We start from the raw sequence: 25270 nt of genomic DNA, 5'->3' as shown, positions 1-25270 counted from the left end.
GTTATAGCAACAGACGTCAGTGACTAGCTTCTAGATAGATCCCTATGTGCCCAGTATAGAAGAACACAAGCACAGAAGCTTGTTTATTATTTCATTGTAAGCAGTTATGGCAGAAGTATATTGACAAAGAAAACACTTTTTCCCTCAGGATTTTTTGGAAATAGTTTTCTACCTGACTGGTCACTACTGTTCCCTTTTCAGCTTTTTCTCTTGTAGCAGATTTTCAATTTATTAGCAGTCCCCACTGTGTTTTTAGATACATTATTAACGCCATGTTACTGTCTGGTAACCTTTCCTTCCCGCTTGTAGATTTGTTAGCCAGACATTAAAGTGACCTTTCTGCTCCTTCTGCTTATGAGAAAAATGTAAATATGCATGAATAAAACCAATAGCAATGTCAACGACTTACCTTTGTATAATTTATGGCCGTTGCATTTCTTGAAAACAAAGTTGATATATTATCATAGGACCGACTAACATTCTTTTTCTTAAAACGTGAAATATTTTATTCAATTTTAAAAGGGCCTATTAAATTAAACTTGGTTTATGTAAAAAAAGAACATACAACATATAACTATACTTTATATGCTAACATTATAAAATTAAAAGCTTATAATAAGTAATATTCAAGCAAGGGGGAAGGGTGACATTTGCCTGTATACTGCTTAGTTCTTGCCGATATTGTTTACCCAAAAGCTACATGCAGTGATATAACTATTGTGAGCAAAGAATGGAGATGTCTCTTTTGGGTTCCTTAGCATGCAGTGTGCAACATTATAACTAATGTACTTAATATTTCTGTAATTAGGGTGACTTCTGATAATCCACCAGTAAATGTGCTTAATACTTCAGTTTGGACTTTGGAATGAGCCTAGACCGGTGGGGGTCAACTTAAAAATTATAGAGGGTCTTAAGTGTGGCCTCTGATACTTCCAAAGCAGCTTTGTGCATTAAAGCACATTGCATAAAGCTAGGCAGCCAATTTAAAATGAATGCGCTGTAATTCACCACAACATTGGAACAGTTTGGTTCTGCTGTATTTTTTTTTTTTGCGCTCTGAAGAGAAATAAGAAATATCGTTGGTGTCAGTGTCAGGCAATAGTACCTCCCAGCATTGTTGTTATTCCTAGCAATAATAACCCTCAGCATTGGTGTCAGTGGATTTAATAACCACAGCATTGGTGTCAGTATTTACTGATTCAAGCCTGCATCACAACATGATACCACTGGGATAATATACCTTTATTTATATAATATATATATATATATATATATATATATATATATATATATGCAGTGCCTTGAAAAAGTATTCATACCCCTTGAAATTTTCCACATTTTGTCATGTTGCAACCAAAAACGTAATGTATTTTATTGGGATTTTATGTGATAGACCAACAGAAAGTGGCACATAATTGTGAAGTGGGAGGAAAATTATAAATGGTTTTCAACATTTTTTACAAATAAATATGTGAAAAGTGTGGCATGCATTTGTATTCAGCCCCCCCTGAGTCAATATTTTGTAGAACCACCTTTCGCTGCAATTACAGATGCAAGTCTTTTTGGGGATTTCTCTACCAGCTTTGCACATCTAAAGAGTGAAATGTTTGCCCATTCTTCTTTGCAAAATAGCTCAAGCTCTGTCAGATTGGATGGAGAGTATCTGTGAACAGCAATTTTCAAGTATTGCCACAGATTCTCATTTGGATTTAGGTCTGGAATTTTACTGGCCCATTCTAAAACACAAATATGCTTTAATCTAAAACATTCCATTGTAGCTCTGGCTGTACGTTTAGGGTCGTTGTCCTGCTGGAATGTGAACCTCTGCCCCAGTCTCAAGTCTTTTACGGACTGTAACAGATTTTCTTCCAAGATTGCCGTGTATTTGGCTCTACTGATCTTCCCATCAACTCTGACCAGCTTCCCTGTCCATGCAGAAGAAAATCATCCCCACAACATGATGCTGCCACCACCGTGTTTCACGGTGGGGATGGTGTGTACAGGGTGATGTGCAGTGTTAGTTTTCTACCACACATAGCATTTTGCTTTTAGGCCAAAAGGTTCAATTTTGGTCTCATCTGACCAGAGCACCCTCTTCCACATGTTTGCTGTGCCCCCATCATGGCTTCTTGCAAACTGCAGACAAGACTTCTTATGGTTTTCTTTCATCAATGGCTTTCTTCTTACCACCCTTCCATAAAGGTCAGATTTTTGGAGTGCATGACTAAAAGTTGTCCTGCGGACAGATTCTCCCACCTGAACTGTGGATCTCTGCAGCTCCTCCAGAGTTACCATGGGCCTCTTGACTGCTTCTCTGATGAATGGGCTCCTTGCCCGGCCTGTCAGTTTAGTCGGACAGCCATGTTTTGATAGGTTTGCAGCTGTGCCATACTCTTTCCATTTTTGGATGATGGATTATACAGTGATCAGTGAGATGTTAAAAGCTTGGGATATTTTTTTATAACCTAGTCCTGCTTTAAACTTCTTCACAACTTTATCTCTGACCTGTCTGGTGTGTTCCTTGGCCTTCATAATGCTGTTTGTTCACTAAGGTTCTCTAACAAACCTCTGAGGGCTTCACAGAACAGCTGTATTTATACTGAAATTAATTTCCACACAGGTGGACTCTATTTACTGATTAGTTGACTTCTGATGGCAATTGGTTCCACTAGATTTTAGTTAAGGGGTTTCAGAGTAAAGGGGGCTGAATACAAACGCTCGCCACACTTTTCACATATTTATGCGTAAAAGATTTTGAAAACCATTTATCATTTTCCTTCCACTTCACAATTTTGTGCCACTTTGTGTTGTGTCACATAAAATCCCAATAAAATACATTTACGTTTTTGCTTGTAACATGACAAAATGTGGGAAATTTCAAGGGGTATGAACACTTTTTCAAGCCACTGTATATATACTATATTACCAAAAGTATTGGGATGCCTGCCTTTAAACGCACGTGAACTTTAATGGCATCCCAGTCTTAGTCCATAGCAGGGACATGCGGTGAGGACAGTGGCTGGTGAGGCACTGGCTAGTATCAGAGCCAGATACACACAGGTTACATACGCCGTAATCGTTAGAGCGAGAGCAATAATTCTAGCAGTAGACCTCCTCTGTAACTCTAAACATGTAATCTGTAAAAAAATTTAAAGCGTCGCCTATGGAGATTTTTAAAAACTGAGGTTTGGCGCCATTTCATGAGTGTGAGCAATTTTAAAGCGTGACATGTTAGGTATCTATTTACTTGGCATAGCATCATCTTTACCATTATTCAAAACAATCATGTTATCTTTAGTTTTTTTATATTCATGAAACAATTGAAAAATTGCTGCGCAAATACCGTGTAACATAAAAAGTTGCAATGACCACCATTTTATTCCCTAGGGTGTCTGCTAAAACAATATATATAATATATTCTAGACACATGCCCCCTTCTATGACACTGCAGTGAGAGGCGTGCCTCCACTGCAGAATTTTTATTGGACAGCTGGGGCCAATAGTACTTTACCATTGGTCCAAGACTCCAGTGCCTCTGACAAGAAGTGAGGAGAGGCACTGTGAGCTCATCCTCTCAGTCTGCTGCAAACAAAGTGTGCCAGCTTGTATTTAAACTGGCCGTTCTGTATGTAGCTTAGGTCATAGGACTCAGGCTACCTACCCCCCAAATTTGGGGTCACTGTGACCTCAGGTCGCTGAGCTACCACCCTCAAAGCTCTATTTTTTTTTTTATGTTCATGGCAGGTGAGGCTATACCTCCCCTAGCTGAACGTCCCTGGTTCGTAGGGTTGAATATTGAGTTGGCCCACCCTTTGCAGCTGTAACAGCTTGAACTCTTCTAGGAAGGCTGTCCACAAGGTTTAGGAGTGGGTCTATGGGAATGTTTGACCATTCTTCCAGAAGCGCATTTGTGAGGTCAGGCACTGATGTGGATGAGAAAGCCTGGCTCTCAGTCTCTGCTCTAATTAATCCCAAAGGTGTTCTATCGGGTTGAGGTCAGGACTGTGCAGGCCAGTCAATTTCCTCCACCCCAAATTTGCTCATCCATGTGTTTATGGACCTTGATTTGTGCACTGGTCCAAATCATTTGGTGGACAGGGGAATATGGTGTGGGGTTGTTTTTCAGGGGTTGGGCTTGGCTCCTTAGTTCCAGTGAAGGGAACTCTTACGCCCTGTACACACGGTTGGATTTTCCGACGGAAAAAGTGCGATCGGATTGTGTTGTTGGAAATTCTGATCCTGTGTGGGCTCCATTGTACTTTTTCCATCGGAATTTCCGACACACAAAGTTTGAGAGCAGGATATAAAATTTTCTGACAACAAAATCTGATCGGTTAAATTCCGATCGTGTGTACACAAATCCGACGGACAAAGTGCCACACATGCTCAGAATAAATTAAGAGACAAAAGCTATTGGCTACTGCCCCGTTTATAATCCCGACATACGCGTTTTAGGTCACCGCGTTCGGAACGATCGGATTTTCCGACAACTTTGTGCAACCGTGTGTATGCAAGATAAGTTTGAGCCAACATCTGTTGGAAAAAATCCATGGATTTTGTTGTCGGAATGTCCGATCAATGTCCGATCGTGTGTACAGGGCATTAGGGCGTCAGCATATTGGGACATATTGGACAGTTTCATGCTCCCAACTTTGTGGAAACAGTTTGGGGATATCCAAACTTTTTGTTCCAACATGACTGCGCACCAGTGGGGTGGAGAAATTTGACTGGCCTGCACAGAGTCCTAACCTCAACCAGATAGAGCCCCTTTAGGATGAATTAGAGCGGAGCCTGCGAGCCAGACCTTCCCATCCACATCAGTGCCTGACTTCACAAATGTGCTTTTGGAAGAATGGTCAAACACTCCCATAGACACACTTCTAAACCTTGTGGACAGCCTTCCCAGAAGAGTTGAAGCTGTTATAGCTGCAAAGGGTGGACCAACTCAATATTGAACCCTACAGACTAATTCTGCATACACATGGTCGGAATTTCCAACAACAAATGTTCGATGTGAGCTTGTTGTCGGAAATTCCGACCATGTGTGTAGGCTCCATCTGACATTTGTTGCCGGAATTTCTGACAACAAAAATTTGAGAGCTGGTTCTCAAATTTTCCGACAACAAAATCTGTTGTCAGAAATTCCGATCGTGTGTACACAATTCCAACACACAAAATTCCATGCATGCTCGGAATCAAGCAGAAGAGCCGCACTGGCTATTGAACTTAATTTTTCTCGGCTCGCCATACGTGTTGTACGCCACCGCATTCTTGACATTCAGAATTTCGGACAACATTTGTGTGACCGTGTGTATGCAAGACAAGTTTGAGCTAACATCCGTTGGAAATAAACCCAGGATTTTGATGTCGGACTATCCTATTGTGTGTACGGGCATAAGACTGGGATGCTATTAAAGTTCATGTGCGTGTATCTCAAATATAACTGTCATCTCACTGAATAACACGCAATGCGACTTGATGAAATGGAGAATCGCATGAGGTGAATTAATATCCGTGCCCTGGGCATCCCGGAGCGTACCGAGGGTAAAAACCCGGTAGACTTTATAGAGCAATGGCTTATTTCTACATTTGGAAAGGAATCGTTCTCGCCGCTTTTTGCAGTCGAACGGGCTCATAGGGTTCCTACCCGCCCTCTGCCACCGGGCAACCATCCCAGGCCCTTCCTGTTCAAGCTACTTAACTATAAGGATAGGGACGTTCTCCTGTCTAAAGCCAGGACTCTGACAGACAAGATGGAGATTGATAATTCCAGGGTGTCGTTCTTTCCAGACTTTTCTGTAGAACTACAAAAACGACGTGCAACATTTAATGATGTCAAACGACGACTCAGGGATCTAAACGTGCAATATGGAATGCTGTATCTTGCTCGGTTTCGTGTAACTGCCCTGGGCACAACTCACTTTTTGATCGACCTACAGCGGCTACACAATGGTTGGATCAAGAGGATAGAGCTCTTAAAGATGCTAGACAGCAACGTCCAGCTTAACAATGAAGATCCAATTCTCTAGGCAAAGAAGAAGATCATCTTTTACAAGTCCGGCGGAGAGAGAAGATTTTTGAAACTTTTGAATCACAGGTTGTTTCTTGTTACCTGTGACTGTGAAACCCCATTTACAAACCAAACGTTACTTATATGGGTGTTTCCACTGCCTTCCCCCTCCCAGAAGAGTTGTCTGGGACCCATCCTTGCACCGGCCTGTATGGCTGAGAGCCCTGTTGGCTCCACAACTGCCAATATTGATGGTCCATGTTTTTTGGCAGTTTTTTTCTTTTGTTCTTTTTTCTTTTTTTTTCTCAGCATACCCTGGAACTACGTTTGCTTGTTTTGATCCCTCAGATTCGTGTATGTGGTCTCACACTAGAGTAAATATTAACAGTTAGGTAGTGATAACTCAGATCTTGTTAACCCCAGGTCTCGTTTAGGCAATGCTTTAATGTAAGCTAAGTCTCACATGCAATATTTTTTCACACTGAGATCCAATGCGGCAGTGTTCATACCACTGATATGCACAAATGGCAGCGACCATTAAAATTCTGTCTTGGAATGTTAGGGGTCTCAGTAATCCTGTGAAAAGATTGGCAGTCCTTAGACACCTTAAATCTGCAGGAGCGAATGTTATTTGTTTACAGGAGACCCATTTTCCACCAGATGCTGTTCCTAGCTTTGGCGCCCACATATACGGTACCCAATACCATTCCACATACTCTGCCTACGCCAGGGGAGTGAGCATTTTGATTCGTCGAGATGCTAAGTTCCACTGCTCTCAGCAGATTATAGATCCGGGAGGAAGATTTATTTTTTTGTTGTGTACATTGTCTCACTTGGTATGCATCAAAGCCAGCATATATATACCACCCCCTTATTCAGCCGAGATCCTTAGAAGCCTGGCTAGATTCATGGCACAATATCCAAATGTACCTCTGGTGGAGGTGGGTGACTTTAATAATTATCTAAACCATAATTGGGACAAACTGCCTGTACCCACTACCGTTACTGGCCGTAAAAGGGGGACAACTCCCTTTGCTGGTTTACTGAGAGAACTGGGTTTGACTGATGTGTGGCGCAGAAATAACACTCAAACTAGGCAATACTCATGCTGCTCTATAGCTTATGGGAGTCTATCTAGGATTGATCTAGGATTGGACAATGCTGCTTTACTTCCATTGGTTGTTGACTCCGGATATGGGGACAGACACATATCGGTTCATACCCCCTTCTGGGTTGAGATTGCGCTACCTGTTGGCGCCAAGCTCAGGAGCTGGAAACGTAATCCTTTCTGGCTGTCGCTGTTCCCAACTCCGGACCCAATAAGGGAGCGCCTTAAATTCTTCCTGCAGGATAATTTAGACTCAGCCCAGTGGTTTAGGAGTCTACAAAGGTGTTTCTGCGAGGTCAATTTATACACACAATTAATAGCATAAAGACAAACACTAAGGCCTGGGTCCTATTAGATGCCCCTATAACGGAGGATGAATTGGCTTTAGCCTTAGAACAAACCCATAATAATAAGTCTCCAGGGGCAGATGTCTTCCGTCTACAAGAGATATGGTGTACAAGAGATATGCTGACACATTACTGCCCATACTTTTGAAGGTCTATAACAATGCATTAGAGAGAGGCACACTACTGGACTCCATGAATGAAGCGACTATAATAGTACTACTGAAACCTGGTAAGGAAGCTACATCTCCTGACTCGTATAGGCCTACCTCCTTACTCACCACCGATGTTAAATTGTTAGCTAGGGTGTTAGCGACGAGATTGTCCCGTGTGATCCAGAAGTTGGTCCACAGAGACCAATCGGGATTCATACCCACCAGATCCACAGCCCAAAATATTAGACACCTTTTTTAACCACTTCAGCCCCGGAAGGATTTACCCCCTTCCTGACCAGAGCACTTTTTACAATTTGGCACTGCATCGCTTTAACTGCTAATTGCGCGGTCACGCAATGCTATACCCAAACGAAATTTGCATCCTTTTCTTCCCACAAATAGAGTTTTCTTTTGATGGTATTTGATCACCTCTGCCGTTTTTATTTTTTGCGCTATAAATGGAAAAAGACCGAAAATTTGGAAAAAAAATGATATTTTCTACTTTTTGTTATTAAAAAAATACAATAAACTCAATTTTAGTCATACATTTAGTCCAAAATGTATTCAGCCACATGTCTTTGGTAAAAAAAAATGTCAATAAGCGTATATTTATTGGTTTGCGCAAAAGTTATAGCGTCTACAAACAAGGGTACATTTTCTGGAATTTACACAGCTTTTAGTTTATGACTGCCTATGTCATTTCTTGAGGTGCTAAAATGGCAGGGCAGTACAACTCCCCCCAAATGACCCCATTTTGGAAAGCAGACACTCCAAGGAAATTGCTGAGAGGCATGTTGAGCCCATTGAATATTCATTTTTTTGTCCCAAGTGATTGAATAATGAAAAAAAAAAAAAAATTACAAAAAGTTGTCACTAAATGATATATTGCTCACACAGGCCATGGGCATATGTGGTATTGCACCCCAAAATACATTTAGCTGCTTCTCTTGAGTATGGGGATACCACATGTGTGGGACTTTTTGGGAGTCTAGCCGCGTACGGGGCACCGAAAACCAAGCACCGCCTTCAGGATTCCTAAGGGCGTAAATTTTTGATTTCACTCCTCACTACCTATCACAGTTTTGAAGGCCATAAAATGCCAAGATGGCACAAACCCCCCCAAATGACCCCATTTTGGAAAGTAGATACCCCAAGCTATTTGCTGAGAGGCATGTTGAGTCCATGGAATATTTTGTATTTTGACACAAGTTGTGGGAAAATTACAAACTTTTTTTCTTTTTTTTGCACAAAGTTGTCACTAAATGATATATTGCTCAAACATGCCATGGTGCCATGGGCATATGTAGAATTACACCCCAAAATACATTCTGCTGCTTCTCCCGAGTATGGGAATACCACATGTGTGAGACTTTTTGGGAGCCTAGCCGCGTACGGGACCCCGAAATCCAAGCACTGCCTTCAGGCTTTCTAAGGGCGTAAATTTTTGATTTCACTCTTCACTGCCTATCACAATTTTGAAGGCCATAAAATGTCAAGATGGCACAAACCCCCCCAAATGACCCCATTTTGGAAAGTAGACACCCCAAGCTATTTGCTGAGAGGCATGTTGAGTCCATGGAATATTTTATATTTTGACACAAGTTGCGGGAAAATTACAAACTTTTTTATTTTTTTGCACAAAGTTGTCACTAAATGATATATTGCTCAAACATGCCATGGGCATATGTGGAATTACACCCCAAAAAGACCATAAGATAGCACAAACCCCCCCAATTGACCCCATTTTGGAAAGTGGACACCCCAAGCTATTTTCTGAGAGTCATCGTGAGTATTATGCAGCTCTCATTTGTTTTTGAAAATGAAGAAAGGCAAGAAAAAATTTTTTTTCTTTTTTCAATTTTCAAAACTTTGTGAAAAAAAGTGAGGTTTGCAAAATACTCACTATACCTCTCAGCAAATAGCTTGGGGTGTCTACTTTCCAAAATAGGGTCATTTGGGGGGGGGGGTTTGTGCCACCTGGGCATTCCATGGCCTCCAAAAACTGTGATAGGCAGTGAAGAGTGAAATCAAAAATGTACGCCCTTAGAAAGCCTGAAGGCGGTGCTTGGTTTTCGGGGTCCCGTACACGGCTAGGCTCCCAAGAAGTCTCACACATGTGGTATCCACGTACTCAGGAGAAGCAACAGAATGTATTTTGGGGTGTAATTTCACATATTGTCATGGCACATTTGAGCAATATATCATTTAGTGACAACTTTGTGCAAAAAAAAAAAAATGTGTCTTTTTCCCGCAACTTGTGTCACAATATAAAATATTCCATGGACTCGACATGACTCTCAGCAAATAGCTTGGGGTGTCTACTTTCCAAAATGGGGTCATTTGGGGGGGTTTGAACTGTCCTGGCATTTTATGCACAACATTTAGAAGCTTATGTCACACATCACCCACTCTTCTAACCACTTGAAGACAGAACCCTTTCTGACACTTTTTGTTTACATGAAAAAATTTTTTTTTTTTGCAAGAAAATTACTTTGAACCCCCAAACATTATATATTTTTTTAAAGCAAATGCCCTACAGATTAAAATGGTGGGTGTTTCATATTTTTTTTTTCACACAGCGATTTTTCAAACGCATTTTTTTGGGAAAAACACACCTTTTTTAAATTTTAATGCACTAAAACACACTATATTGCCCAAATGTTTGATGAAATAAAAAAGATGATCTTAGGCCGAGTACATGGATACCAAACATGACATGCTTTAAAATTGCGCACAAACGTGCAGTGGCGACAAACTAAATACATTTTTAAAAGCTTTAAAAGCCTTTACTGGTTACCACTTTAGATTTACAGAGGAGGTCTACTGCTAAAAATACTGCCCTCGATCTGACCTTCGCGGTGATACCTCACATGCATGGTGCAATTGCTGTTTACATTTGACACCAGACCGACGCTTACATTCGCCTTTGCGTGAGAGCAGTGGGGGGCAGGGGTGCTTTTTTTTTTTTTTTTTTTTTTTTTTTGCTTTTTTTATCTTATTTTTAAACTGTTCCTTTCATTTTTTAATTTTTTTAATAATTTTTATTGTTATAGGAGGGATAATAATACCGGGTGTCACGCCTAAATCCGCGCTTGCTGCAGACACGACATCTTTTTTGTGGGGCTCGTTGGGTAGGGGTACTCGGGAGGACATAAAGAAAATGCCTCTCATGCAGCCGGCTTACTGCATTTGGTTGGGAAAGGTGAGGTGGAGCACCGTCTGGAAACAGAAGGGCTCTGATGATCTCTTCCTGGAATTTAAGGAAGGATCCAGTCCGACCTGAAGCTCTGTATAGCACATAAGCATTCAGCAAAGCCAATTGAAATAAATAAACAGACACTTTTGTACCAGCGTCTGGCCTTACGGGCAACAATGTACGGCGCCAACAACTGGTCGTTGAGGACCACCCCTCCCATATTTTGGTTATATTCGTGGACACAGAGGGGTTTCTCTACAACACCAGTCGCCATAGTAATTTGGACCGTCGTGTCTGCATGAAGGGAGGTAAGAACAAAAACATTCTTATTATCCCTCCACTTCATAGCGAGCAAATTATTACACTGCAAGCAGGCTCTCTCCCCCAGCCTAAGACGGGAATCTACAAGCCGCTGGGGAAAGCCCCAGCGATTAGGTCGCACGGTGCCACATGCTCCAATCTGATGATCAAAAAGGTGACTAAAAAGTGGCACTCTCATGTAATAATTGTCCACGTACAAGTGGTACCCCTTTCCGAATAAGGGTGACACCAAGTCCCACACAATCTTGCCAGCGCTTCCTATGTAGTCAGGGCAGTTTGTCGGCTCTACGTGACTATCTTTGCCCTCGTAAACCATAAAACTACATGTATAGCCTGTGGCCCTGTCACAGAGCTTATACATCTTGACCCCGTATCTGGCACGCTTGCTGGGAAGGTACTGTTTGAATGACAAGCAGCCAGAAAACTTAATCAGGGACTCATCAACGCAGACAACTTGATGGGGAGTAAACAAGTCCGCAAAACGCTGGTTGAAGTGGTTTACGAGGGGCCGAATTTTGTAGAGCCGATCGTATTCAGGGTCTCCACGAGGATGACAGAGTTCATTGTTGTTGAAGTGCATGAACTGCAAAATCTGCTCGTATTGTGCCCTGGCCATGGAGGCAGAGAACAAGGGCATATGGTGAATTGGGTCAGTGGACCAATATGACTGCAACTCACTTTTTTTAGTTATGCCCATGTTGAGGGAAAGGCCCAGAAAGAGCTTAAATTCGGAGACCGTAATTGGTCTCCAATCTCTGGCAAGGGAGGACTGGGTAACAGTGGCGATGTGTTGACCAGTGTATAAATTGCTTTGGTCCACAATAGATCTATAGAGATCTTCGGTGAAAAACAGTGAATAAAAATCAAGTGGCGTAAAATCATCTGTTTCCACCTGAATTCCAGGTTGGCCAGTGAATGGGGGAAGTACGGGTGCTGCAGAAGTGGTGGGTTCCCAATTTGGATTGGCGAATGCAGCAGGAAGGGCACTATGGGCACGACGGGCCTGCGTTCGTCTTCTTGGTGGCAGCGGGACACTACTTGTGCTTGCCACCTCGCCAGCTTGAACTGCACTTATGGGACTCGCCACGTCACTAAGTGTTACAGCAGTGCTGGATATATGACCAGGGTGTACTAGGCCGCTGGTGCTTGCCAGTTCACCAAAAGGAATAGCGGCGCTAGTACTTCTCTGCTCCATACAAGGGACCTGCGGTTCTTGTACTTCAAGTACAGAAGAAGAAGATTGGGGTCTGGTACGCCTGACCTTGGTAGGGACCACAACTCCGTCGTCAGAGCTATCTGTCATGGAGCTGTTGTCGTCTACAGGATCGTATTCTGAGCCTGAATCTGACAGATGAGTGACTTCCTCTTCACTATCTGTCATGCTCAGAAACGTGTACGCCTCTTCACTAGTGTACCTTCGATTTGCCATTTTGGGCTCTAAATTTAGTGGTACACTAGTGAGACTCACAGGTAAAAAAGCTCCTGACTGTCAGCGACTGTATCAAAACGCTACCAAAAAACTGTTAGCGATCGCAGGGATCAGGCCTGACTCTGCGAACACTGCAGTTATGTGTGCTTAGTGTTTTGTAAGTGTCAGTGATCAATCGATACTGCACTTGGGTGGGCTGGGCCGAGGGGTAAAACGCAGGTGTTAGCAGGTATCTGGGCTGATCCCGCTAACACTGCATTTTTGGGAACCCTAAACTGCTGGGGATGCTAGGATAGATCTGATCGGATCAGATATCGATCCGTTCAGATACTATACCACTAAGGGAGGTGTATGCTGCGTGCGTGGGTGTTAGCGGTACTGGCACTAACCTAACGCTGCCTGGGGCGATGCAGACCTTATCTGACCCTAAAAACGTAACTTATATCACCGCCGGGCGATTAGGGGGTTAAACCTTTATAAGGTAAAGGTTTAAGGTAAGGTAAGGTGCCCTGAAACTGTAATAAACTATAAAAAACAAACTAACTAACCAGCGTCACCTGTAACAGTTATACGGTGATCACTGGTAAAAGGGTTAACTAGGGGGCAATCAGGGGGTTAAAACCTTTATTAGGTAGTATATGGGGGGGTCCCTGTCGCTATAAAACGCTGATGGCGAACCTATATACTTACCTCCCTAACTAGCGTCACCTGTGTCACTAATACAGCGATCAGAAAAACGATCGCTTAGTGACACTGGCGACGGGGGGTGATCAAGGGGTTAAACCTTTATTAGAGGGGGTTAGGGGGTACCCTAGACCTAAAGGGGGGTACCCTAGACCTAAAGGGGGCTAACCCTAACTGCCCTACCACTTATAACTGGCACAAACTGACACCAATGCAAAAAAAACCTGCTATTGGTGTCACTGTGACAGGGGGTACAGGGGGGTGATCGGGGGGTGATGGGGGGTGAAAAGTGTGCCTAGTGTGTTTTACTGAAAGTGTAGTGTTGGTGCAACTCACATTGATGTCTTCTCTCCTCGGCGCCGGAATGAAAAGACCGGCTCGAGGAGAGATGACATCACTTCCTCTGCCGCTGTTTACATTACAGCAGCAGAGGAAGATTTTCATCATGGGGAGCGATCGCGATGGGGTGGCCACAAATGAGTGGCCTCCCCCTCAGCCTGTATTGCTTCCCCAACGAAGCCAACCGCCTCGGGCACCTGGTTAAACATTCAACTCCCGGTAGAGAACCCTGGTAATCAGGCCATTTTTTCACTGGATGCAGCTAAGGCCTTCGACAGTGTTGAATGGCCTTAACTGTGGAAAGTCTTGGCTCGTGCGGGTCTAGGTAATACATTTATTAGATGGGTCAAATTGCTGTATGCTCAGCCATAAGCCCGAGTTAGGGTCAATGGTGAACTCTCTGAACCATTTCCATTATTTAGGGGCACTAGGCAGGGGTGTCCATTTCCACCCTTGCTGTTTGCCCTAGCTCTGGAACCACTTGGGGTGAAATTAAGAGGTAATAGCGAGATTGTAGGATTCCGGCGTGCCACGTGGACGGACGTCATGTCATTATATGCGGATGACATCTTGCTGTATCTGGGAGACACTCAGGGCTCTCTGGTAGCAGCAATGAATCTTTTATTAAAGTCTTTGGTGCGTTGTCTGGCTTTTCTATTAATTGGAACAAGTCAGTATTAATGCCCCTAAATCCGCTGAATGTCCCCTTACCTGATTGTGCATCAATGATACAGATAGTATCGTCGTTTCGCTATCTGGGAGTGCAGGTGTCCCTGGATGTCTCTCAATATATAACACTTAATCTTACCCCTCTACTTCTTAAATTCAGAGAGAAATTGGGACTTTTGGCTACCATATATGTTTGCCATACGTGAGGTTTCGCAGGCATCCACAGGGTATTCCCCCTTTGAGCTTTTGTATGGTAGACATCCCAGGTTGCTGCTAGATGTCACCAAAGAAACATGGGAAGGAGAGGCCACCCCATATAGAAGCATCATAGAGCATGTCTCCTTGATGCAGGATCGAATCGCAGCTGTCCAGCCCCTGGTGCAAGAACATATGGAGTGAGCCCAGGAGGCCCAGAGGAGGGTCTATGATCAGGGTGCCAAGGTCCGTACTTTCAGCCCTGGGGACAGAGTGTTGGTACTGGTTCCCACGGTGGAATGTAAGTTCCTAGCCAAGCGGCAGGGTCCCTTTGAGGTTGTCGAAAGGGTATTGGAGGTAAACTACAAAGTCTACCAGCCAGGGAGAAGGAAACCACACCAAATTTATCATGTGAATCTCTTAAAGCCCTGGAAGGACAGAGAGACTTTACTGGCCACTTCCCCGCCTCCAGCAGAACGTGTATCGGTGACACCTGATGTCTCTATAATGGATTCCCTGTCCGTGGCACAACAAAGTGACGTTAGGGTGTTTGTGCACAAAAATAGAGACTTTTTCTCCCCCTTACCCAGACTGACCAAGGGATCCAGCATGACATAGTGACGGAACCAGGGGTTCAGGTAAATGTAAAGCCATATAGAATCCCAGAGGCCAGGCGAGAGGCAGTTGCGAAAGAAATCAAAAATATGTTAGAGCTGGACGTGATAGAAGAGTCCCACAGTGAGTGGTCGAGCCCCATAGTGCTGGTCCCAAAACCTGATGGCACTATCAGGTTTTGTAATGACTTTAGGAAACTCAACAGTGTGTCCAAGTTCGATGCTTACCCGATACCTCGGGTCGACAAACTAGTGGACAGGTTGGGACAGGCTTGCTACATAACAACCCTAGACCTAATGAAAGGCTATTGTCAAATACGGCCAAGGAGAAGACTGCCTTTTCCACTCCTGAGGGCTTGTTTCAGTACAAGCGGATGCATTTTGGTCTGCACGGGGCCCCTGCATTGTTCCAGCGAATGATGGACAAAACTTTGAGACCACATCGCCTGTATGCGGCTGCTTATTTGGAGGATGTGGTCATCCACAGTCCAGATTGGGAATCGCACCTGCCCCGGGTACAAGCAGTGGTAGATTCCCTTAGGGAAGCAGGTCTCACGGCCAACCCAAAAAAGTGTGCCATAGGCCTGGAGGAAGCCAAGTACCTTGGGTACGTTATTGGCCGGGGACTTGTCAAGCCTCAGACCAAAAACATTGAGGCAATTCAAAAGTGGCCCCAACCAGTAAACAAGAAACAAGTTCGGGCCTTCCTAGGCATTACGGTGTATGACTGACAGTTTATGCCCAACTTTGCCACCATTGCCGTCCCTCTGACTGACCTGATGAAGGGTAGAGGGTCGGTTATGGTCAAATGGAATCCTGAAGCTGAGGAGGCATTTCAGAAATTAAAACAGGCCCTTTGTGTACTACCGGTGCTGGTGACCCTGGACTTCGCAAAGGGGTTTGTGGTACAGACAGACGCCTCTGAGGTGGGCCTAGGTGCTGTACTATCCCAGAACGGAGATGGCGAGGAGCATCTGGTTGTATACCTGAGCCAAAAACTGAATAAGCATGAAAAAAACTATGCCATTGTCGAGAAGGAGTGTCTTGCTATTAAATGGGCCTTGAGCTCTGAGTTCAGTAAAGACTCTATTGTCTGTCAAGACCAACATGATCTTCCTGGATCTGGATCACACTGTGCATGGAGCCCATCAATTAATGTGTGTGCCCTCAATGGATTTACACTCATTACAAAGGTCTTATTACTCTTTTAATCAAACAAATCGGATAACATAAATCCAGCTGGACTCTCCCAGAGCTCAAGCAATCCTCCCCAGTGAAGGGGCGCTTTGGAGTGAGCACACACATGTGCCCCCATAGCAAGCTGTTTGCTATGGGGGCACACAGAGAAGAGGAAGAGCCAGGAGCGCCGGCAGTGGACCCCAGAAGAGGAGGTTCGGAGCTGCTCTGTGCAAAAAAAAGTGTGATGTAACTGATTATAAAGTGTGAGCTGGAATTTAGCTTCAGTTTGTTAGTGTATTTAAGTCTGCTATTACATTTAACACTGCCCCCCCCATCCCCAGACTGACAATGCTGCTCTGACAGTGTGCCTTCTGTACTCTTTCCTCCAGAGATGTGTCTCACTAATACAGAAGATGTGATAGTGAAAACAGAGGGAAAAAAGCCAAAGAAAACCTGATGCAGCCACCACATCTAATGATTGGTAAGCCACAATATAATATATTTTTGCAAAAATAATGATAAATGATTCACTAAAACCTGCCCTTACCCCAAGTGAAATCAAATAGCAGCGCTAATTATAGAAAATATGTACATGTGTGAATTTACCACAATAAACTAAAAAGTGACAACCTATTAAGTATCACACAAAAATAATCAAAAACATTCTAGTGTAAAAAAATTATACAGTGTATATTAAGTTGATAATATAAAAGTCCAATAAGTAGTGACGTAGTGATATGTGTGATGATTCATAAAAAATACAGATCTTCAGTGAACAAAAAACTTCCACCACACCGCTGTGAACTGTGATCTCCACTCCCCTTCAGCGAGCAAACTCACCAGCTACTTTTGCCTTACACTCTCGTGTTCGGCTCACAGGCTATTCCCACACAGTAAGGGGTACAGTGATAATTTCCACTCAATTCCTGTTGGATATCCGGAGCATATACAAGCGTACTCTCCACATGAAACAAAGAAAAGCGAACCAATAGTGCAGTAACGCAATAAACTTTAATAAAAGCAACACTCTCCTCCACCATTAAACTCACATTTCATAAACTTGAATCAAGCAGAATAGCACAGCAAACATGGTCATCACCAAAAAACACTCTCCAAATAATAAACGGACGTATGGTGGTCACGGCGGACCCAGGCATCTAGGTGTTCGGATACACTCTCACCCGTTCCCCGAGTCTCCTGGAGCCGCTTCCCCGCTTTCCCGTATGGCGCCTCCTGTCACAGCGCCCTACGTCTAGCGCGTCAGATTGCCTCGTAGCCACGCCCCGACATGTTTCGTCACAAGGGACTTATTCATGGGATTGGCAGCGCTATCTGGCAATCTTTCTTAAATACCCTCCTCTCTCGTATGACGCGTGGTAATGATGACACCGCGCCTGCGCACCCCCTGTGTCTCCGCTCGCACCATACGTGTACATTGCTTTGTGTACACAAGTCAACATACATTTAAAAACTTCTGTTACTGCAAATGTTGAGTATGACACTATATATCTGCAAGAGAACTGCTCGGTAATCCCGCCAGCCCATCTCATAGGCAGTGCAGATAACCAATCATCTTTACATGTGTTCTGTATTGCAGGTATGGAGTGTCATCTCATAAAACATTTAAAAAAATATCTTTTTAAAAAATTTTTTTATTACTATAAAAAGCTATAAATTAACATTAAAACTGAATTGTTGAAAAAATAAATAAAATAAAAATGAAAACTTAACCCATTACGGTCCATCCCAGGTATTCCTGGGTGTCCTGAAAGAACCCTATCGACACACATTTTTTAGCTCTGGTCCACCTTCTAAGGTTACTAAAGTGCAACATGTTATCATCCAGTCTATCCTCCTTCCCTGTCACTCCCCCTAGTAGGTAAATCTCATAATTGCGTTGGTGTTATGGAAGCTCAACCTCTCTATATCTAGGATCAGGGTGACATATATAGAAGGATCTCAACCGTTTACTCATCACTCACCAATTATTATTAATAATCATTAATGAAACAGTTAAGGTCCAATTCTATATTTAAACCCCCCGGGAAAAGACATTTAAAAAGGTATATCCACCGGGTTTCTCGTTGAGACAGATCCCTTATTCTGTTTGAGCCCCTCCACGATGGATATACAATGTCTATCCCGCAAAACTGTAGTAGACTGGGGTCCTGGTTATGATATTCCTTAAAATGGAGGGACACGCTGTGATACTTGAAACCTGTTTTTTATATTGGTTAAATGCTCAGAAATACGAACCCTTAGTAGTCTTTTCGTGCGTCCTATATAGAACAGGCCGCACGGGCACCACATCAAGTACACAACAAATGATGAATTACATGTGATGAACTCTTTAATTACAAAAGTTTCATTTGCTCGATTAGTGATACTCTTCGTGCTCCTACTCCTGTTCCTCACTGTTCTACAGCATATGCACTTATTACATGGAAAAAAGCCTTTAAGATTAATTTTAATTGATGGTTGAACTGGAGGGTCAAGAATTTTTTTTACCACTTTGTCTCCAAAGTTGGGGGCCCTCCTATAGATGAATTTAGGGGTTTCTGGTAACATCTCTCCTAGATGTCGATCCCTACGGAGTATATACCAATATTTTTTAAAAATGGTCTCTATCTCTCTATATTGACTGTGATAGTTCGATATGAAGCTCCATTGGTGTTTTTCCTCAGATTTAATCCTTTCTTTCTTTTTCAAACAGTCCTCCCTTGGTATATTAGCTACCCGTTCTATGACGTCATCCATGGATTTTTCTGAGTATCCTTTCTGGAGGAATCTCTCTTTTAAAACCTTTGCCTGCATATAATACTTCCCTTGTTCAGTACAGTTTCGGCGGACCCTCAAGAATTGTCCCTTCGGGATATTCTTTATCCATACAGGGTGATGACCACTCCTGATGGATAAAAAACTGTTCCGGTCCGTTGGTTTAAAGTATACACTAGTCACCAGAGACTGTTCCTTCCTTTCAATGGACACATCCAAAAAATTGACACATGTTTCACTAATCTGGGCCTGTAGCTGGTGAGTTTGCTCGCTGAAGGGGAGTGGAGATCACAGTTCACAACGGTGTGGTGGAAGATTTTTGTTCACTGAAGATCTGTATTTTTTATGAATCATCACACATATCACTACGTCACTACTTATTGGACTTTTATATTATCAACTTAATATACACTGTATAATTTTTTTACACTAGAATATTTTTGATTATTTTTGTGTGATACTTAATAGGTTGTCACTTTTTAGTTTATTGTGGTAAATTCACACATGTACATATTTTCTATAATTAGCGCTGCTATTTGATTTCACTTGGGGTAAGGGCAGGTTTTAGTGAATCATTTATCATTATTTTTGCACTGTTTTAATTTAAGCAGCAGCTGTCAGTGAGGGGTAGGTCTGTGAGCGCAGCGTTTGGCACATAGGAGGGGGCGGTGATCCTGTGGACCATATTAAGTGACAGAGTTATTAAGTATATTAACGCGTGCAGCCATGGAAGTCTTTAATTTTCTTGCCAACAGACAAATGAATCCAGATAATATTTTTTCAGCTAATCAAGAGATGGCTGAAAATGATGAGGATGTGTCCGGCATGCTTAAAAGTCTAGAGAGTCTGTTGGAGAAACAGATTAAGACTTGGTGGGATGTCTTCACATTCTCACATTACCAAAAGGAAAAATTAATTTTTAGGAGTTTGAGGTGGGATGTGCTTCCCAAGATGGTCTTGAGGACCAGTGTTTTATGAATGAATGGTTGGAATTTTTTAACAGAGTGGGGAGGGAGTTACAAGATCTGGTACTCACTAGGAAACAAGTAAAATTGGGGAAGCTCAATGAACAAATCAACCACATTCGCAGTAAATTAGAACTAGTGAATGAGTCAAACCAGATGAAGGAATTTAATATTAATATGAAAAAGAAACTTGAAAAAGTTGATCGAGACACACAAAGGAAAAAGTTAAAAAATATAATAGGGATGCGGCGGATTTTAAGAATAATACAATTTATGCATGGCAGACCCCCACCCCAGGTACTAATGAGGCTGAGGCCCCCGCACTAGTTAAAGGAAACGGGAAAGTAACCAGTGCCCCTAAAGTAGACCAAAGTAAGAAAGCTGACAATAAGAAGGGTGGGGTGAGGTATGAACAGAGTACACCTGGGCATGCTTATAATAATTATCCCCCTACACAACATAGAGGGAACCAACTGAACGACTATTATGGCTCACCGAAACCCCCCCAATCAATGAGAGGGGGACAACATGTTTATTACAATCAGGATGATTGGAAGGGCCCCCAAATGGAGAGATCCAACTATGGAGGGGATCAATATAGACAACAAAACTATGGCAGTCATTATCAATATCAGTCATCTAATTATGGAGAGGGGAGAAGTCCCATACCAATCCACAATAGATATCTACCTCTGGAGGGGGATTATCACGGACCTCAACATCAAGAACAAGGCCCCCCACCTTTTTTAGGCCAGCGAGGGAGGAGGGGGAGAGGAGGGGGGACACCGAGAGGAAAGAACCACCCAACACACAACAGGGAAGGAATGAAGGGACCACAGCCATATACCAACAGGGCAATGGGACCATTCCCAGGAGGCGAAGGGGTTGTCGGGCAGGACGACGGCAACAACCCAAAAAAGAGATTGAGGGACATGTAAATACGGGTGTTTACAATTAAAGTGAAGTGACATTAAACGCCAAAGAGATGAATATTTTAAATTTGGGCCTTAAATGTGCTCCAAGGAGAGTGCTAAATAAATTTGGAGTGTACATTGACACTCATAAGTTTATTAGATCCCTCAACATCAAAAAATATTTTCTCAGTCACCCAGTAGTTTCTGCCTATAATGCCATGTCTTCTTCTAGTAAAGTTGATAGCGGCCTGAGGAACAAGTCGCTATTTAATCCCCAAAACTCCAATAATCATTATGTTGAGGTATTCAAAAATCTAGTTTTGAAAGATCTAGACACCATGAAAGTAAAAGAGGAAGTGAATCCAAAATATATTAATGAAGGAATCAGGGCACTAGAGAAACGGAACAATATTATTATACGTCCAGCTGACAAGGGAGGGGGGGTTGTCATTCTGGATAAATCTTTTTATCACGGACAACTTTCAAACATGCTTAATGACCGCTCCACATATGAAAGATTAACCACTGACCCTACTGAGAAATATAGGGAACAATTAAACTCACTGGTTGAATGGGGATATGCCATTAACGCACTGAATCTCAGAGAAAGAAGGTACCTTGTCCCTAGTGCGTGTAAGATCCCAGTTATATATACACTAAGGCGTATCTACGAGATACTACCGACCTACTTCAAAGATTGGGGGAGGTCTGTTTGAACCCTGCCGCTGACATCTTTCTAGTGACAGCAGACGTGTCCTCATTATATACGATCATTCAACATGAGGACGCCTCCCTGTCATTGAATTGGGCCCTGAGCAGGAGAGAGGACATTCCTGACATGCAGAAGAGGTTTGTGGGCCAGGCCCTAAACTTCTGCATGTCACACAATTATTTTTGGTGGAATGGGCACTTCTTCTCCCAACGGGTTGGCGTGGCTATGGGGGCTAAGTTTGCCCCCAGCCTCGCCAACCTGTTCATGGCTGAGTGGGAGGACAGATTCATCTTCAGTAAGTTTTTTCCCCAGTTGAAATTCTATCGAAGGTTCATAGATGACCTCCTGTTCATCTGGGAGGGATCTAGAAACTCCGTCGATGAATTTTTGAAATACCTCAACACTAATAATAACAACATTAAATTGGAGGCCCAGATTAGTGAAACGTGTCAATTTTTTGGATGTGTCCATTGAAAGGAAGGAACAGTCTCTGGTGACTAGTGTATACTTTAAACCGACGGACCGGAACAGTTTTTTATCCATCAGGAGTGGTCATCACCCTGTATGGATAAAGAATATCCCGAAGGGACAATTCTTGAGGGTCCGCCGAAACTGTACTGAACAAGGGAAGTATTATACGCAGGCAAAGGTTTTAAAAGAGAGATTCCTCCAGAAAGGATACTCAGAAAAATCCATGGATGACGTCATAGAACGGGTAGCTAATATACCAAGGGAGGACTGTTTGAAAAAGAAAGAAAGGATTAAATCTGAGGAAAACACCAATGGAGCTTCATATCGAACTATCACAGTCAAGATAGAGAGATAGAGACCATTTTTAAAAAATATTGGTATATACTCCGTAGGGATCGACATCTAGGAGAGATGTTACCAGAAACCCCTAAGTTCATCTATAGGAGGGCCCCCAACTTTGGAGACAAAGTGGTAAAAAAAATTCTTGACCCTCCAGTTCAACCATCAATTAAAATTAATCTTAAAGGCTTTTTTCCATGTAATAAGTGCATATGCTGTAGAACAGTGAGGAACAGGAGTAGGAGCACGAAGAGTATCACTAATCGAGCAAATGAAACTTTTGCAATTAAAGTGTTCATCACATGTAATTCATCATTTGTTGTGTACTTGATGTGGTGCCCGTGCGGCCTGTTCTATATAGGACGCACGAAAAGACTACTAAGGGTTCGTATTTCTGAGCATTTAACCAATATAAAAAACGGTTTCAAGTATCACAGCGTGTCCCTCCATTTTAAGGAATATCATAACCAGGAACCCAGTCTACTACAGTTTTGCGGGATAGACATTGTATATCCATCGTGGAGGGGCTCAAACAGAATAAGGGATCTGTCTCAACGAGAAACCTGGTGGATATACCTTTTTAAATGTCTTTTCCCGGGGGGTTTAAATATAGAATTGGACCTCAACTGTTTCATTAATGATTATTAATAATAATTGGTGAGTGATGAGTAAACGGTTGAGATCCTTCTATATATGTCACCCTGATCCTAGATATAGAGAGGTTGAGCTTCCATAACACCAACGCAATTATGAGATTTACCTACTAGGGGGAGTGACAGGGAGGGAGGATAGACTGGATGATAACATGTTGCACTTTAGTAACCTTAGAAGGTGGACCAGAGATAAAAAATGTGTGTCGATAGGGTTCTTTCAGGACACCCAGGAATACCTGGGATGGACCGTAATGGGTTAAGTTTTCATTTTTAAATATATGTTGACTTGTGTACACAAAGCAATGTACACGTATGGTGCGAGCGGAGACACAGGGAGTGCGCAGGCGCGGTGTCATCATTACCGCGCGTCATACGAGAGAGGAGGGTATTTAAGAAAGATTGCCAGATAACGCAGCCAATCCCATGAATAAGTCCCTTGTGACGAAACATGTCGGGGCGTGGCTACGAGGCAATCTGACGCGCTAGACGTAGGACGCTGTGACAGGAGGCGCCATACGGGAAAGCGGGGAAGCGGCTCCAGGAGACTCGGGGAACGGGTGAGAGTGTATCCGAACACCTAGCTGCCTGGGTCCGCCGTGACCACCATACGTCCGTTTATTATTTGGAGAGTGTTTTTTGGTGATGACCATGTTTGCTGTGCTATTCTGCTTGATTCAAGTTTATGAAATGTGAGTTTAATGGTGGAGGAGAGTGTTGCTTTTATTAAAGTTTATTGCGTTACTGCACTATTGGTTCGCTTTTCTTTGTTTCATGTGGAGAGTACGCTTGTATATGCTCCGGATATCCAACAGGAATTGAGTGGAAATTATCACTGTACCCCTTACTGTGTGGGAATAGCCTGTGAGCCGAACACGAGAGTGTAAGGCAAAAGTAGCTGGTGAGTTTGCTCGCTGAAGGGGAGTGGAGATCACAGTTCACAGCGGTGTGGTGGAAGTTTTTTGTTCACTGAAGATCTGTATTTTTTATGAATCATCACACATATCACTAGGTCACTACTTATTGGACTTTTATATTATCAACTTAATATACACTGTATAATTTTTTTACACTAGAATATTTTTGATTATTTTTGTGTGATACTTAATAGGTTGTCACTTTTTAGTTTATTGTGGTAAATTCACACATGTACATATTTTCTATAATTAGCGCTGCTATTTGATTTCACTTGGGGTAAGGGCAGGTTTTAGTGAATCATTTATCATTATTTTTGCACTGTTTTAATTTAAGCAGCAGCTGTCAGTGAGGGGTAGGTCTGTGAGCGCAGCGTTTGGCACATAGGAGGGGGCGGTGATCCTGTGGACCATATTAAGTGACATAATATATTTTTGGCTTGGAGTTTCATGCTGCTTTAAGCATAGAAGAGAAAAGTGAGGCAACAGGGCTTGTTGTGCTGTGTAGTAGGGCTGTAAAAATCTCAAGACTGGATGGACTGAAATATAGATCGTTTGCAATGTAAAATAAGGTAAATTTTAACAAGTTTAGAAGTAGAGAAGGGGTGTGTGCTATTCTCAGTAGAATGGAGAGTCTGTTAATAAAAAAAATGTTTTAAGAGAAACTATAATGGTTTTGGATCTTTTTAAAACTTTTTTTTATATATAAAAATAGTATTGAAAGTGAAGTGCTATTTTATTTGTGTTCTTTTGTTCTTTTTAATTGTGTTCTTGTTTTTCATTATTTTGTTCTTATTACTACTATATATGCAATCATTGTTTTATAAAGAAAAAAATTTAAGTGGTATTAAACTCAAAACGAAAAATGTATTATATAACAGCTTATCGATCCAGATGTTTCCACCTGGTGATCTGACCAGTAACACACCTCCAGTATTAGAGTGCCCCCACTCTGGATAAAAAAAGCACAGGGACAGCTTTGGACAGTAGCATTCTGGGGAAAGTGTGTGTGTGTGTGTGTGTGTGTGTGTGTGGGGGGGGGGGACTAACAGATTGAAACCAAACTCCAGCTAACACTTTATAAGCAGCTACAGTAAAACGGAAATTTTATTATCAAATACTTACCGTAATTTTCCTTTCCTAATGGACTCCATGGCTGTAGGACCCCACTCCCATAAATTTGAGCTCACCGCTAGAGACTGCGTTCCGTAATTAGCCAACTCTTGACCAACGGGTGGGACCTCCATCTGCCATGGAGTCCATCAGGAAAGGAAAATTACGGTAAGT

The sequence above is a fragment of the Aquarana catesbeiana genome, linkage group LG01, assembly GCF_042186555.1.
Source record: "Aquarana catesbeiana isolate 2022-GZ linkage group LG01, ASM4218655v1, whole genome shotgun sequence".
NCBI classification, from domain to species: domain Eukaryota; kingdom Metazoa; phylum Chordata; class Amphibia; order Anura; family Ranidae; genus Aquarana; species Aquarana catesbeiana.
This window is presented reverse-complemented; position numbering follows the sequence as displayed.